The sequence below is a fragment of the Pezoporus occidentalis genome, unplaced genomic scaffold (assembly GCF_034315485.1).
Source record: "Pezoporus occidentalis ecotype Australia unplaced genomic scaffold, CSIRO_AGI_Poc_V1 ctg144, whole genome shotgun sequence".
Lineage (NCBI taxonomy): Eukaryota > Metazoa > Chordata > Aves > Psittaciformes > Psittacidae > Pezoporus > Pezoporus occidentalis.
This window is the reverse complement of record NW_026913252.1, coordinates 310,959-326,222: the sequence shown is the minus strand read 5'-3', so window position 1 is coordinate 326,222 and position 15,264 is coordinate 310,959.

Genomic DNA, 15,264 nt, shown 5'->3' with positions numbered 1-15,264 from the left:
TCATCCCAAACCCATCTCTGATTCTAACTTTGTTTCTAAAACTATGCTATTAACAGGCTAAATTTCAGACTGGCCACACAACACAACTAAGAAGCAAGTCCATTGAAAGCCATTTGCCTTCCACAGCACGTAAAGCAGTCAGAGCAGATGACATTCCCCCGCAGTTCCTGAGCTACCCAGCATCAGACAGAGGTTTTTCCTTCCCATTCTTTCCTGCCCTCTGTGGGTTTCAATGACAGAGGGAGTGAAGACAGAAATCTGAATGTTTCTGTTCGTATAGAAAGGCAAATGTCAAAGCAGTGGAGGAAGTTTTCACAGCTGATAGACCCTGAGGACAGGAATACGAGTGCTGTGTTTCTGGCTTCTAGCTGCCAGTATTCCCAGGCACTCACTCGCTGGACCTGATTGAACCTACAACTCCTCTAATGCGGAACAAAAGCAGCAGAGTTCTCTAAATCTTTACCTATTTTTGCCCAGATTTTCCTTACAGATTGAATTTGCACCAAGATAAGAGTGCTGTGGACTTGGCAGTCTACTTTCTACAGCTGATTACTTGAAGGAAACTATATTTTCCTTCATTTCTCTCCAAAAGAAAGTGTTTTTTTTTCAAAGGGGAGAAATTACATTGCAAACCATTGAAGATTTGCTATTCAGCAAACAGTTCAATTCCAAGTGCCAGCTTCACCGCTGGTTTGCAATATAGACTGTGAGACACTGTCATTCTGCTATCATTTACTGTGCACAGCTTCATTGTACAGAGCTCTTGACCCCATTGAATTTGGCTCAGGAGTTACCTTATGAGAGAATTTATGAGACAGTGGCTTAAAAGGGAACTTGAAAGCTGCCCGTATATTTGTTTAGATGAAAATACCCATGATTTTTTGTTTCCAGGAAGTCTGATGGTTACTTGTAGATACATTTAAAAAAGATGGAGGTGAACCCAGAACTCACGACCTTGTTGCCATCAGTAGGAAAGAAGTAGAAATGCCTGCAGCTCCTCAGCAAAAACACTTTCAGAAGCAAGCATTAAGATTACCAGCACTGCAGGGATGACAAAAGAAAAAACTCACAGATGTGGTATGTGCAATTTCAATTGTGGTGTGAGCACCCTTTATGGAGACTTCAACCAACACATGCCAGAGCCCTAATTTGGACCTTTCCTTTTCACTTGGAAATAAGAATAAAGAAGATGTTTGTTCTCTCTCTGGCTGCTCCCAGCTACTTTTCAAGCCAATCATTCATTTTTAATAAGCAAACAGTCCTTTTTGTGACACGAAGTTCTGAATGAAGCCATGTTCAGAAAGACAAATGGCTATGAGCAGCATCTTCTGGAATAATTAGCAGGAAACTTCAGCAACAACTGCTCTGATTTTTAGCATTTTTAACAGCAAAAGTAATCTTTGCAGCTCAGGGTTGGATTTCTGGAGGCAGAAAAAGGGACTCTGTTCTGCTGACTTTATTTTTGAGTACTCACCTGATAGAAACAAACACCACAGACAGAAATTATGGGACTCTATCCCCCTGAGTTTGCAATGAATGTAAAACCTCATCCTCCCTCCCTGCTATAACCAGCCCCAGGCACCGACAAAGGTAAAGCTCTTTCCTCCAGAGATATCAACATTTTTCTCTGCTCTCTGGGACATGACTGTGGCTTTCCAGACCCTGGAAGAACACAACTGGGGATGTAAGTAGAGCAAAACACAGGATGCCACAAAAGAGAGGAAGAATAACCAAGAAAGACAAAGGTAAATAGCGATGCTCACCATGGGGAATAGCCAGTGAAGACCTTGAGGGACTCATGACATATTGCCTGGGTAGGCAACGCTTAGACAACCATTTAGGGCCTGACTGTTATAGAAAGGCACTGTTGAGAAACAAAAATGTGGGTTTATAACACGCTTTTCACACCCAAGCTATGACAGAGCAACCTGATAAATGAGGTGCAGCGTAATTTCTGACTGTTGGCAAGCAAGGGAGGTTTTATTTGCACAGCAGTACTTTGCAGCCTGCCTTTGACAGCAGAAGTGCTTCTGCTGAGCAGAAAGACACTGGGTCTAAAGGCAGGAGCAAGGCAATTTGTTCTAGTGCCTCTTCCAAGGATGCTCCTTACAACCTGAATTCTGTTCTCTTGGGACTAAAGCAGCAGCAGCAATAACAAGCTCATGCACCAGTCCCACCTTGGAACCAACACAGCCATCTGCCCTTTAAAGGGATGGAGCAGTCAATGTGTCCAGTCTCGGTCCTGTGCAAAGTGTTGAGGTCTAAGTGCCCCACTGGGAAAACATGCTTAATGCATTACAGAGGAGTGTGCAGCATCACCCAACGGAGCCGTGTGATTTGCTGTTATGGCCCTACTTGAAGCGACTTTCGCATCATTTTCACTAATGATCACCTAGTCTTTCATGCGTGGGATGGCTGCAAGCAGAACAATTTGTCTGCATTTGTAGGGAGAAGCTATACAATCCCACTGGGCATGTTTTCCTAGCATGTGTCAAGTTCTCCAGCAGCAGACCTGCATGACCTCAAGCTAACCTGCAATCCCAAACAACTGTGCTGGAAGTAAATCTGTCTTCAACCTCAGGCTGAGCTGCATGAAGGAAAGCCACATCTGAATAAAAGAAGCTAATTTGTTATCTTGTACTAAACCCCTGACAGCTTCAGCAGAGTTTGACATGATATGGGGTTTCATCAAACCAAAAGTTCAAGGCAAATGTGGCAGAGTTATGTTCAAGAAAGCCTCCGAGTCAGAATGATTGGCTTTGTCTCAAATGAGGAGAAATACAGAGGCTGCACTCTGCAGAGGAATGGGTGTAAATTATTAGAAGGAAAATCTAGCAGCTTGTTTACAGTCTGGGTTACCTAAATTATGTCAATATTTCTCTTTTTCTTTTTTTCAAGCATTCCTTCAGATGCACACAAATTACTTCCCCACCACTCAGCTTCCAAAGAAAATCAAGCAACAACAGATCCTCCCCTCTCTCTCATACAGCTGAGAGAGCAACTCCAAAGGAGAAAACATCCAGCCCCTGCTCCCACACCTAAGGTGCCAGCACAGAAGGCTGTTGCTGGGCATCACATGGTGAGCACTGGAACATCCTCATCAACACAGGAATTTGAGCTTGCTTAGCTGTCTAATGATCTTAAAAGGCTGGTGAATAACAGGTATCAAAGTGTAAGCCGAAAATAAAGTCTCTCTTTTGTGCTATTGACATGAACACACAATACCCCCCCCCCCCCCCCCCCCCAAGACATCTGACCATCATTGGTGAGCATTTCACCAGAAAAACCAGGTCGACCTTTACTCATCACTAATGGCAACTCTGCTGCAGAATCCAACTCTGTGGATTAGCACAGGGGAGCTCTCAAAGCCTGACGTGCAAAAAGGTTAATTAAACACTCTCCGTCATCTGTGATTACATTTGCCCTAGAGGACCACGATAGCTGACATGTCCAGGACCACTTTCTAATGTACCACCCTCCTGAAAAGGCACCATATTGCAATGGATGCTCTCCTCCACTAAGGTAAAGCGAGTAATGGAGCTGGATTTTACTAGACAACCAGGAGGTGCAGCAATAACTCTTCTCACCTGCCAGAAAGTTCTGGAGGTTTATTGTTTTCTTGAGCTCTCTGAAATAAATCCCAGGGAGTAATTGCAGAACAGAGGAATAAGACATAAATCCTGTTTAATTGACAACAACCAGAAAAGGGAAATACAACAGTTTCATCCCTCCTCCTGCACCCCCCACGTTGCTTCTAATGTGTTTGGGACATTTGGAAACCAGGTAGAGTCGGATGCAGAAATGCCAACGTGGATGGGGAATCTGCCTTAATGTAATGCTCTTATGGGAAATCATTCCTCTCAATCCTTGGTAATAGGTTTACAAGGAAAACCACTAGAGCAGAAAACTGATAGCAGCCTGGATTATCTCACTCCAGGACTCCTGACCCTGCAGGAGTGGATTCACGTAAATGACTCCAGAGAACAGATTTCAGCTCCCACACCATAGGCACCGAGCAGGATGATCCGATCCTTTTGCCTACTACAGGACAGAAAGCTGGAGCTCTTGTTCCCAGCTGCACTAACATGCTGCACTTCTCTGTCCACAGCACCATGATCCAGACTTCCAAGTTTTCCAGCTGTGGCCTTTAGGCAGCGAAGGGCCAGAAAAGAAATGGCCAGAAATGTGTCATTTTGCTGTCCAGTAATCAGCATTTTAAGGCAAAGTCTTTGGAAAAAGCTGTGTGTGGGATCCCTTCATCAACCAGTTCATAGATAACTCAGCACTGGAAGGGGCAGAGAATCCTTGGTGGCTCTATTTTTGCTGCTGTCACTGACTTCTACATACTTACCTTAAAGGAGACATAGAAAGAATGAATGACAGGGGCTGGAAATGCCGTTACTCCCTGAACAGGCAGAGCATCTGTTGCCTGGCACTGACAGTCAAAAAGTGCTGGGTGCTCACTCACTGCTCCTGGGGCATGACACAGGGAGCAGAGGAAAACACCAAGTGTGGAATGCAAGGCCAGAGCATGTGTCTGCATGAGCCTTGCTGCTGCACTGCTGTTAAAGCATAGAATCATAGAATCATGGAATAGTTAGGGTTGGAAAGGACCTTAAGATCAAGTTCCAACTCCCCTGCCATGGGCAGGGACACCTCCCACTAAACCAGGGCACCCAAGGCTCTGTCCAATCTGCCCTTGAACACTGCCAGGGATGGAGCATTCACAACTTCCTTGGGCAACCCATTCCAGTGCCTCACCACCCTTAGAGTAAAGAACTTCTTCCTTATATCCAATCTAAACTTCCCCTGTTTAAGTTTTAATCTGTTACCCCTTGTCCTGTCACTACAGTCCCTAATGAAGAGTCCCTCCCCAGCATCCCTATAGGCCCCCTTCAGATACTGGAAGGCTGCTATGAGGTCTCCACGCAGCTTCTCTTCTCCAGGCTGAACAGCCCCAACTTCCTCAGCCTGTCTTCATACAGGAGGTGCTCCAGTCCCTGATCATCCTCGTGGCCTCCTCTGGACTTGTTCCAACAGTTCCATGTCCTTTTTACGTTGAGGACACCAGAACTGCACACAATGCTCCAGGTGAGGTCTCACAAGAGCAGAGTAGAGGGGCAGGATCACCTCCTTCGACCTGCTGGTCACGCTCCTTTTGATGCAGCCCAGGATACGGTTGCTTTCTGGACCTCGAGCACACACTGAAGCCGGCTCATGTTAAGTTTCTCATTGAAGTAGTATGTCGTCACCTTCTTGAGAGCCCAGGATGAATGATAGCAGGGACTAAGTCTGTGACCCCCAGCATCAGTGAAATGCAGCTCCATTCTGAGCTGCACATAGTGGTGTTCGGTCTGTCAGAATCTAAATCTGATCCTTTTGCTTACTGCTATTTGCTATGGATAGCTCTGCAAGCTGCTAGCTATGATAACCAACTCTCCTGTCCTGCTGTCCCCACCCTGACCCCTGATCAGGTCAGAATAAAGTGTTATCTCTAACACTGCTTACACCCTTATGAGGAAAGACTGAGGAAGCTGGGTCTCTATAGTTTGGAGAAGAGGAGACTGAGGGGTGGCCTTATTAGTGTCTATAAATATATAAAGGGGGAGTGTCACGAGGATGGAGCCAGGCTCTACTCAGTGGCAAACAATGATAGGACAAGGGGTAATGGGTACAAACTGGAACACAAGAGGTTCCACTTAAACTTGAGAAGAAACTTCTTCTCAGTGAGGGTGATGGAACACTGGAACAGGCTGCCCAGGGAGTTTGTGGAGTCTCCTTCCCTGGAGACATTCAAAACCCGCCTGGACACATTCCTGTGTAACCTTATCTAGGTGTTCCTGCTCCAGCAGGGGGATTGGACTAGATGATCTTTCGAGGTCCCTTCCAATCTCTAGCATACTGTGATACTGTGATACACAACACTATAGTGACTGGATCGTTATTGTCCATGCTAGTATACAAGTGGGAAAAGATATTTCAGCTTCCCATTTAGACTTCTGAGGGACCAAAGGACACCTCATTGCAGTTCCAGTCCTGTGCTCTATGTTCCCAAGTCAATCCTGCTGCAATTCGATTTTTGTTGTTGCTGCAGCACAGCTCCATGTAGCCGTAGAGCACAATGTCACCCCACACAATGACACCACCGGCTTGCAATTGTCTTTGCCTCCCTGTCCAGCACCCAGAGCCAGGCCCTTTCCCTCAAAGAGATATAACCTGAGTTATCCGTAGGAGAGGATGTCACCATTAATACTCTGCAGACACGTGAGCAGGTTCTTTCTCCAGGGCTATGCAGAGAGGTGTTGGCAATAGCTGCCATTTGCTTTTGTTCATTTACTGTATATTAACTCGTGGTGCTCTGGAAGGGCACAATCCAAATGACAGGAGGAGGAAAACATCTGGAGCAGAGAAAGAAGAGAGCGTGTCTGTCTTCTTTCTCTCCAAAATACATGTTCCTCACACATACTCTGCTTGTTTGACCCCCAGATTTGAAATCTTAATGTAAAAGAAAATTTGGCATCCTTTTCACTGAAGTCAGTGGGATGATGCACGAGCTCTAGTGATTTATGACACAGGAGCAGAGCCCCAGCAAAGCCCTTAGGGCAAACAGGGCTGCTTTTCTCCCTCTGTTTCTCCTTCACATAGTGATACACTGAGAAAAGAATATTGCTGCTTACCAGTGACAATACCAGGTCCCTCCCGGTTTTCCTACGACGACCCCGCTTCACTTTGTGTCATGTAGATTCATTCTGGATTTCTGGGCAGGGGGAGCAGGGAGTGCTGATTTTTTTCTTCACGTTTACAGTTCAGACCTGGCAAGATGCAAAAGAGGGTCAAGATCCCAATGCAGCTCCAGTTCATTGGGCAGCACCCCAGGGACAGAGCTTTCTGTCTGTGAGCGCTGGAGGGAAATCGTATCCATTGTACTCAACTTGGGATCAGATCTGGAACATAATGCATCTCTGGATTTTCATTCCAAACCACTGCCAACTCCAAACCATTCCCCCTCACCCTCGTTTTTCTTTAAATGTATATATATTGCTGTACCTAGACTGCACCGATGTAATTCTTTCTTCTTTTGTGACCAAATGAAAGTTTAATCTTCTGCTCATTCACATAGCATCCTCTTATCCCTCTTGCTTTGCTCTCTCCCTCTGTTGCCTTTCATTCTCAGCTTTATTTCCTTTTCTATTCCCTTTTCACTGTACTTTCCTCTATTTTATGTTTTGTATGTGCCTTCTTTGGTGAGTGTCTGCCTCTGAAAGCAAACTCATGATGCCTTGTACTCTGGGAAGTTATATTAGTCTGCATTCTTTTCTAATGCCAATGCTTTTAAAGAGGCAGTCTCATTTTCATTAAAGCAATTTGCATTGCATTACCCACATTTGCATTCAAATGTACTTTATCTTGATCCTAAAACATAGGTGTATTTGGGAGCAGATTAACACAATGTTTGTAAGTAGTTTAAAATACAGCAATCATAAAATTCCAGCAGCTTTGGGAAATGGTCTTGCTGGCTTTGGCTGCCTGGGTTCTGCACTAGTCTATACACCAGGGGTCCCAAATGGTTTGGGATAATGGATCAAGCCATTTAAAAGAGCTGTCACAGTGGTGGATTGCACAGTTTCCAGTGAATTAAGCAGTCACTTAAATTTGATTATCCCTCTCTCAGTTAGTGCACCTAAAAGGGTTGAGGAAAAGATATCCATCATCCAAATCCTGCCATTAAACCACTTTGTGGATCCAGCTTTCAAACATGGTTAACAAAATTAGAGCTTTTATTACTGCCCCTGAATCGCCTTCTTCCATCCCTAGAACATCCAAAATGGAGCTTACAATGCCCATTGCCTGTTTTAGGCATTTGTATTCATGTGTAATAGCAAAGTCTTTGGAAAGAACAGCAGCAGCAACAAAGAAAAGCAATGCTGATTTTTCTAGACATTATCATTCCTCAGATTTTGTACAAGCAAAAATAAGCAATTACACTTATTCTAGCTTCATCACCCCAGTCAGGCTGGAATCCTCTGAAAATGCATCTCTATATCAACCTTGGACACACAATAGCAGATCTGGAGCATCCCCCTAAAACCCATGGCAGAACAATCAATCAGTGTTATTCCCTACATGGAGCCCTGTAAGTTTAACACCACCCCCTGCCACACCATGGATTAGACACACACTGATGTGAGTGATGCCTGGGGTGAACACACACACGTATGCCCACTGGAAAGTGTTATGGGATGGGAAGGAGACAAGAGAAAAAGGAAAACCAGAAAGCTGGAGCATACCCATTTTCCAAATGAGATGGATGGTGCTCTCTGCTTGTGCAAGACGCAAGGGGAAAATATCCAAGATTGATTTGTGAACGCCCAGCAGGAACTGTGCATGGTAGGGATTGCAGAGGAAATAAAGTATAGAAAAATACAGTTTTACTGTGATATGAGAAAGCCAATAAATCAAAGCACACTAGCAAATATCAGATGTATGAATAAATTGGCAGAGCCATTATGTTATACCAGTTTCATGTAGCTGAATGCAGATTGAGCAAAGTTCATTTCTGCAAGGGATTTGCTGGTCACAAAGTTTAAGTCATTTAAGTTTCCCTAAGGGGAAAAACCAGCTTTCATCCCTGTTCCATCTGATGGACCAAAAATGCGATTGTTTTTTTGAAACTTTATAAACCTACCTAATAAATCCTACTCCAGAATCACTTTTGCTTTCAGGTTAGTAAATAAAAATCGCCCCCAGGACCTTGGTCTGGTGTTTTCCCCATTGCCCCAGTGTGCCTTCAGGAAAGCACACACTTGCCCAAGCCAGTGGGCAACATCAGCAGGCAGAGGCCTTGTGCTATTGGAGATGCACAAGAACATCCTTTGGTATTATTTGTGAGCATTGGGACACATGAATAAGTGAGTGCTGAAGCTGGTGTCAGGCAGAGAGAATGGCTGAAGGTCATCATCCTGCTCCATATAATGAGCCATGTCCAGGTGCTGTAATCTGGTGGTGCAATCACAGTGCACACATCTTCTTCCTCAGAGCAAATGCATAGAGAGAGATGGTCACACCTCCTTAAGACAGTGTAGATATATGATGCTCCTAACCACTGCTGAATGAGACAGAACCCAGTCGTAGAACCATAGAATCATAGAATCGTTAGGGTTGGAAAGGACCTTAAGATGATGCAGTTCCAACTCCCCTTGCCATGGGCAGGGACACCTCCCACTAAACCCTGCCACCCAAGGCTCTGTCCAGCCTGGCCTTGAACACTGCAAGGGATGAAGCATTCACAGCCTCCCTGGGCAACCCATTCCAGTGCCTCACACCCTAACAGGAAAGAATTTCCTCCTTATATCCAATCTAAACTTCCCCTGTTTAAGTTTTAACTCATTACCCCTCGTCCTATCACTACAGTCCCTAATGAAGAGTCCCTCAATTTTCTGTTGAACGCTCTACTATTAAAGCGTATTTGTGTGGTGTCTAAGTGGAGCAGCAGTGTTTGACAGCATCTTTTTTCTACTAGCAGAAATACTAGAGAGAGAACACAAACTAAAACACTCCAAAGTCCCTGTCCTGCCCTTTCATATCATTGTTTGCATAAAGTTGATTTTTTTCCCCAAACTGCTGACTCTGTTCTTCTGGGAGTTCTTTTAACTATGCTCATAATATTATCTCAGTAGGAGCATTATCATTCCTATACTACAAAAAGACTTGATCAAAAGAATTTGTTTTCATTCTCTATAGGCTCCATAAATGAGATGTTCCATCCATGCTCTTTTCAACCTGGATGCAAGAGAGGGGGAAGTGAACTTCCCAGCTGTTGTCTTGATAATGATTGCAACAATGACAGAGAATGGGAACTTGTGGAAAAGGGAATGTTCTGTCCTCTGGGGGAGGAGAAAGATTTAGGGTTCCTACTTCTTGGCCTTGTTTTGTAAACTCCAAGGTATCAGAAATTGGAGTCACTTCTGATAATCTCAGCTTTGAGTTCCAGCCAAAAGCACCTCCGTATGTGTGAACATAAGGAGAAGTGTTGCGAAGTCTCACTAGCTCATTAGGAGTCATGCAGTGCTGTACAATCTTGTCCCAAAATGCTGTAGGAGGGAGGCTTAGTGGTCAGGGAGCTACATTGAGACTTCAGACTAATTTCCAGCTCTCCCAGAATCCTCATATAACCTGAGGCACGTCACCCAGGCTTGCTGTGCCTCAGTCTCCCTTTGCAGAGGTGTCCCAAGGATAACAAAGTTCATGAGCTGTGTAAATGACACATCAATAAAGATCATCTAAGATGTTAAGTAGAAGCATCCCTACAACTCTGTATGTTGGTGTGATTGCAGAACACCAACTAGAAGCAGAAAAAGACCATCTCCTTGTTCTTAGAGCTACTGGAGCATTTCTGGACCTCCTTCTACAACATAACCTGGCACCTAGACACAGACTTAGCTAGCCCTTTCAAATCTGGAGGCACTGTTCATTTATACCACCATTGCTAAAGAAGCCTTTGGATTTCAACCAGTGTTGTAGGGATAATAAGGAAATATATATTTTTTATTTTTTTTTCCCTATACACAAAATGTAGATTGCTATTGTCAGCAAAAAGCCATGTGAATATATCATTACAGGATGGTGTATTTATATTCTAGGGCCCTGGCTGAAAGCCTAGGAGAGCCATAAGAGCTCCCCAGGGCACAGTCATCTCACATAACACCAGCCACTTAAACAGTTTGCTGTTTAAGGAACCCAGGCTCCTTCAGCAATCAATGGGGAAGGAGACACACACCTCCCTGGGCATGCTTGTGGTCTCTCAGCACCAGAGATCTGGCTGGAAGCAGATGCCAGACCAGGGGCTTACCTGAGGTTTGGAGACCTCTTGCACCCAGGCTCTGGACATCAAACTTCTTTCCCATTCTAGGTCATTCCTTTGATAAACCTGAGAAAATAAGAGCTCTGGTAAGAATACAACAAATGTACTTTTCCCAGCTATGTGAAACACGTGGGAGGCTGAGTTGCCTGGAGCAAGTCAGTTTGATTTGATACCCACTGCACGCAGGTATGTTCACGAAAAACAGCAGTTCAATACATTGATGTCTAAGCAGTTATTTAGCACTGATGTTCAGCACAAAAGGAGATCAGACTCTATTGTGCCTTGAAATAATTTTGGCAGATTCACATGCAAATGCTTCCTGTGAGCAAGCTCAGTTTGTATTTAATACTACCTTCAAGTTGGATTTGTTTGCAAGGACGCTGTTGTAGCCCCTTTGGTTCCCAGGCCATTTAGAACTTACTTCTGAACACTGTGAACACATCTGACACAAAATAGTGCAATGTCAGAGGCTCAAGAACTAATCATCTGAGATGAGCATCCCTTTCGTTTGTGAAGAACCATCACATTTCAAGTGAAGCACTCATTAAACTCTCTTTCTTCTGTTCATATTTACCACTTGCTCTGTCCTATTTAACTAGCTGGCAGTGAGAAATGACCCTTGATACCCTGAGTGGAGTCTTCTCCTTGGAGATCAATAAGTTGGAAGACACGGACGCAGACCAAGACCCTCCAAAGTCCAAGGCAAATTCTCTCCCAGCAAGGCTGAAGGAGTGCAGTCATTAACCCAGCCAGGAGCTCCCATCCAGCCATTACAAGGCCACTTTTATTACAATAGCTGGTAGCACCGAGTGATGAGGAGTACCTCACACATCAGTAGGGCTTGTAACTGCTCCCTTAGGAAGGCAACTGTTCAGTTGCACAACAGCCCTGGTTTATTACTGCTTCCTCACCCTTGTTTTATTTCTCTCTAAAGCACCACTTCAGCCTTTAGAACAAACAAGTATATTTTTAAAGGTGCCAGTGTGCTTTGCCCTCACCCACTGGCCCTCATTTGTTGTGCTGTGAACTTTGCAGATCATTAGCAGCTTCCTCACAGAAGATGCAATCCTCACTTCCACATCTTTTCTGTTTCTTTGCTGGACTTATGGCTGCCTGGACAAAACTGCTTCAGGACCTGAGGCCTTAGAGCAAAAGCCAGGGCTGGGCAGAGTTGTCATCAGCCTGGCTCCAGGGCAGAGCTGCTCCAGCCCTCTCAGCATCTCCATGGCCTCCTCCGGACTCACTCCAACAGCTCCAAGTCCCTCTTGTGTTGCTGCCCCCAGAGCTCAGTGCAGTACTCCAGATGTCCAGATGTGGAGGGCTACCTAACACAGGAAACACCTGAAATGCCTCCCCTTACATCAATTTGAATGAATATAATGACCTCTTCATGGGACAGGGTATGTCATTCACTGCAGCTTAAGGAGATGCGCCAGGTGCTCCTGATTCCTCAATCTATCCCCACACACACCCCCTTGTCACCACAGGCAGCTGTGGTTTTCTCAGCTTGTTCTATGTTCTGCATCTGCAATGTGAATTTTGGGTTCTGGTACCTCCTGCTCACCCCAGTGAATCCTGCCCATTTGTACACCAGGGACACTAGCCTCAGGCTGTCTTCTGATACATGGCAAGGCACTGGCACTGCCAAAACCACTGGTGCTGTCTTAACTGCAGTCACTGCTCTCTCCATGTGGACACACAAGGGGACCCCAGCTGTGGTTATCACAGCCAGGCTCAAAAGGTTCTGTTTATAAAGGAATTGAAAATAGCTCTTTGCAAAGGAGGGGACAGATCTAGCCCTGATGGCCCTGAAAGCATCAGTGACATTTATTGACATTAAAAAAGCATGCTTTTCCCAAGCTTATGAATGAATACAACTCTCAAGGACAAATATTGCTCAAAAAAAAAACCTGAACAAGTGAGAAAATGTAGAATCTTTCCCCCTGGAACACTGTTAACCTCACTTGCCCTTAGCAGCTCTATCCATTTTCAGCCATCTTTGTCATGCTGCCTACATTTCTGGCTTCAGGAAAACAAACCAACATGAAGCAGAACTAAGGTGATGCTAGATCTAGCCTGAAGACCAGCCACAGACCTTGGAACTCGCAGCTCATCCTCAATCTGTTCTTTTCATGGATGTAAGGAGCCAGGGTTCAGAAGGAGAAGCCCCAGCTCTAAACCACAGCAGCAGAGTGTTTTCTCCCTTAGCTATGAACACTTCCCTCTTCTTTTTGTGCCTCAGCAATAGCTGAGTTGGTGGAGAGGGAATTCACTTCTCCTGGCTCTGATGGTCGAATGTCAAAACAGAAGCACTTCAATAGTATTTCCTTATTAGAGAAACAATTAGAGATTTTTTAGGAACTGAAAAATAAAAGTGTTTCTAATCAAACCAAAAATATTCCATTTTTAGGAAGCCTGAAAATCTAAAGAATCTGAAGGATCAATTAGATTTCTCCTCACATTTTGGTTTTGGTTGAATGCTATTTGCACTGCACCATAAAAAAGATCAGAGACAAAACTCGGTGTAAGGGAAAGTTCAAACCAGTACAACATTTTAAAACATCTGAATATTCTGATTTCTTTTCTAATGAATAATTCTGCATGGATTAGTGTGGCAGAGAGTTTTAAGCATCAGCTTTTGCAAAATTGGAAATCTGCTTTTTAAAGTGCTTTGATAAATGTTCATTTGCAAGCTGAGGACAGTGTTCTCAACACCGCAATACGTACTGTACTCTATAGGACATTGAGCTCTCTACTACACGTTTCAGGACATGCACATTTCATAGGTGAGTGAAAAAAATGTAATACTGTTTTCAACTACTGTTTCATAAGAGATCTTTAACTACAAATGACCTTTACATATTCCAAACCACATGAATGTGAGATGATGACTGTGAGCAACTACAAGATTCCAGTTCTGTATCACAAGTGCCCTATCTCCCATGAAATATTAACTCAAGGTTGGCCACTTTAGACTAAGAGAGTGAACAAACTGTTTTGAGCGTTAGCTGCTAACCAAATTCCAGTCATGGCTTAGAGTATTGTGGTTTTCTATGATGCCAAAACCCCTCATTCATTCTGTGTCCTAAATGCCTTATCATGCTTCTAAGTGATCTTTTGTAATTGCTGTGGTTCCTCTTAGCTGTGGTCCAGAGGGAAGATAACCAATTCTTGTACACTTTTAGTGTAAACCAAGAGTAATCCCCCTGAAGCCAAGAGTGCAGAAAAGCAAGGTGAGAAGACAATGAAGTCCAGCTGTTTTCAAAGGGGTTTGGAATCTCTGGGAATAGAAAGGTGCTATATAAATCTAGGATATTATTAGATTATTTATTAGTAGGTAATAAATCCATGTAGCACAGTAATGCATGTACAAAGTCTAAATACTAGGCAGAGGTCAGTAGGTTCCCCATATGTCTCTTTTCTCTCTCTCTGGAGAGCTATGCCATGTATAACAAGAAATGAAGAGCGAAATGAAAATGTGCAAGGGCCAATAAAAACAAGCTGGTTTTTAGCCCTGATAACTGAACAGTTTGTTTCAATGATATCTTTACTTAATACTTCCATTTTTTCTTGCTTTGCAAGTCCACAGAATGACAGGCTGCAACAGAAAACTTCAGTGTGCATTTCAGAATGCCTGAGTCAGCCACTTATCTTGCTTTATCCTCTTCAGCTGGAATCTTGTTAAATAAAAACCAAAACAAAACCCACTGCAATTTCATAATCCTCAAATAAATGGATTTTCTCCCTCCTTATGTTTTGCTAGAAATTAAACTGTGTTACACTATTCTCCTGCAATTTCTTATTAACTGCCTTCATCCCTAGCTACATTTAGTGCCAGGAGTCATATTGGTCTAACATTAAACCAGTAAAGGCTTACATTTATTGACAAAATTATGCTTTATTTAAAGATTGCACGATGTTAAGCTTCACACACCTTCCCTCGCCCTGCAGCTTGAAGTTTGTTGTCTGCCCCTGTGGTGCTGAGTCTTGTTTTCAATGGGGAGATGTACAGATTAATTCTGGTTTTTTACAGGATAATGACCATTCGGCCTAGTGCTCTTTACGCTATGGGTATGCCTGACCTAAGGTGGCTGTAACCCTTCTATCATGATAACTAGATAGAGAGCAGGAGTTTGAGAGAGAAGATCTTCCCGCTTAAACCCACAAGTGCAAATGTTACTGGAGCAGCCAGTAAGCCTAAAAGAGTAAGCTCTTTTAAAATAGGAACCAGATCTTTGCTGGCCTCAGGCACTGCTGAGGGGACTTGCTGAGATTTGAATGCCTCAACAGATGAAGATTTCAAAGTTTCCTCACTACCTTGGTGTCCTCTGCAAGACTCATACCACTACCTCAATGCTGTTCCCATACTCTAGAGAACAAAAGACTATAGAATCATGGAATAG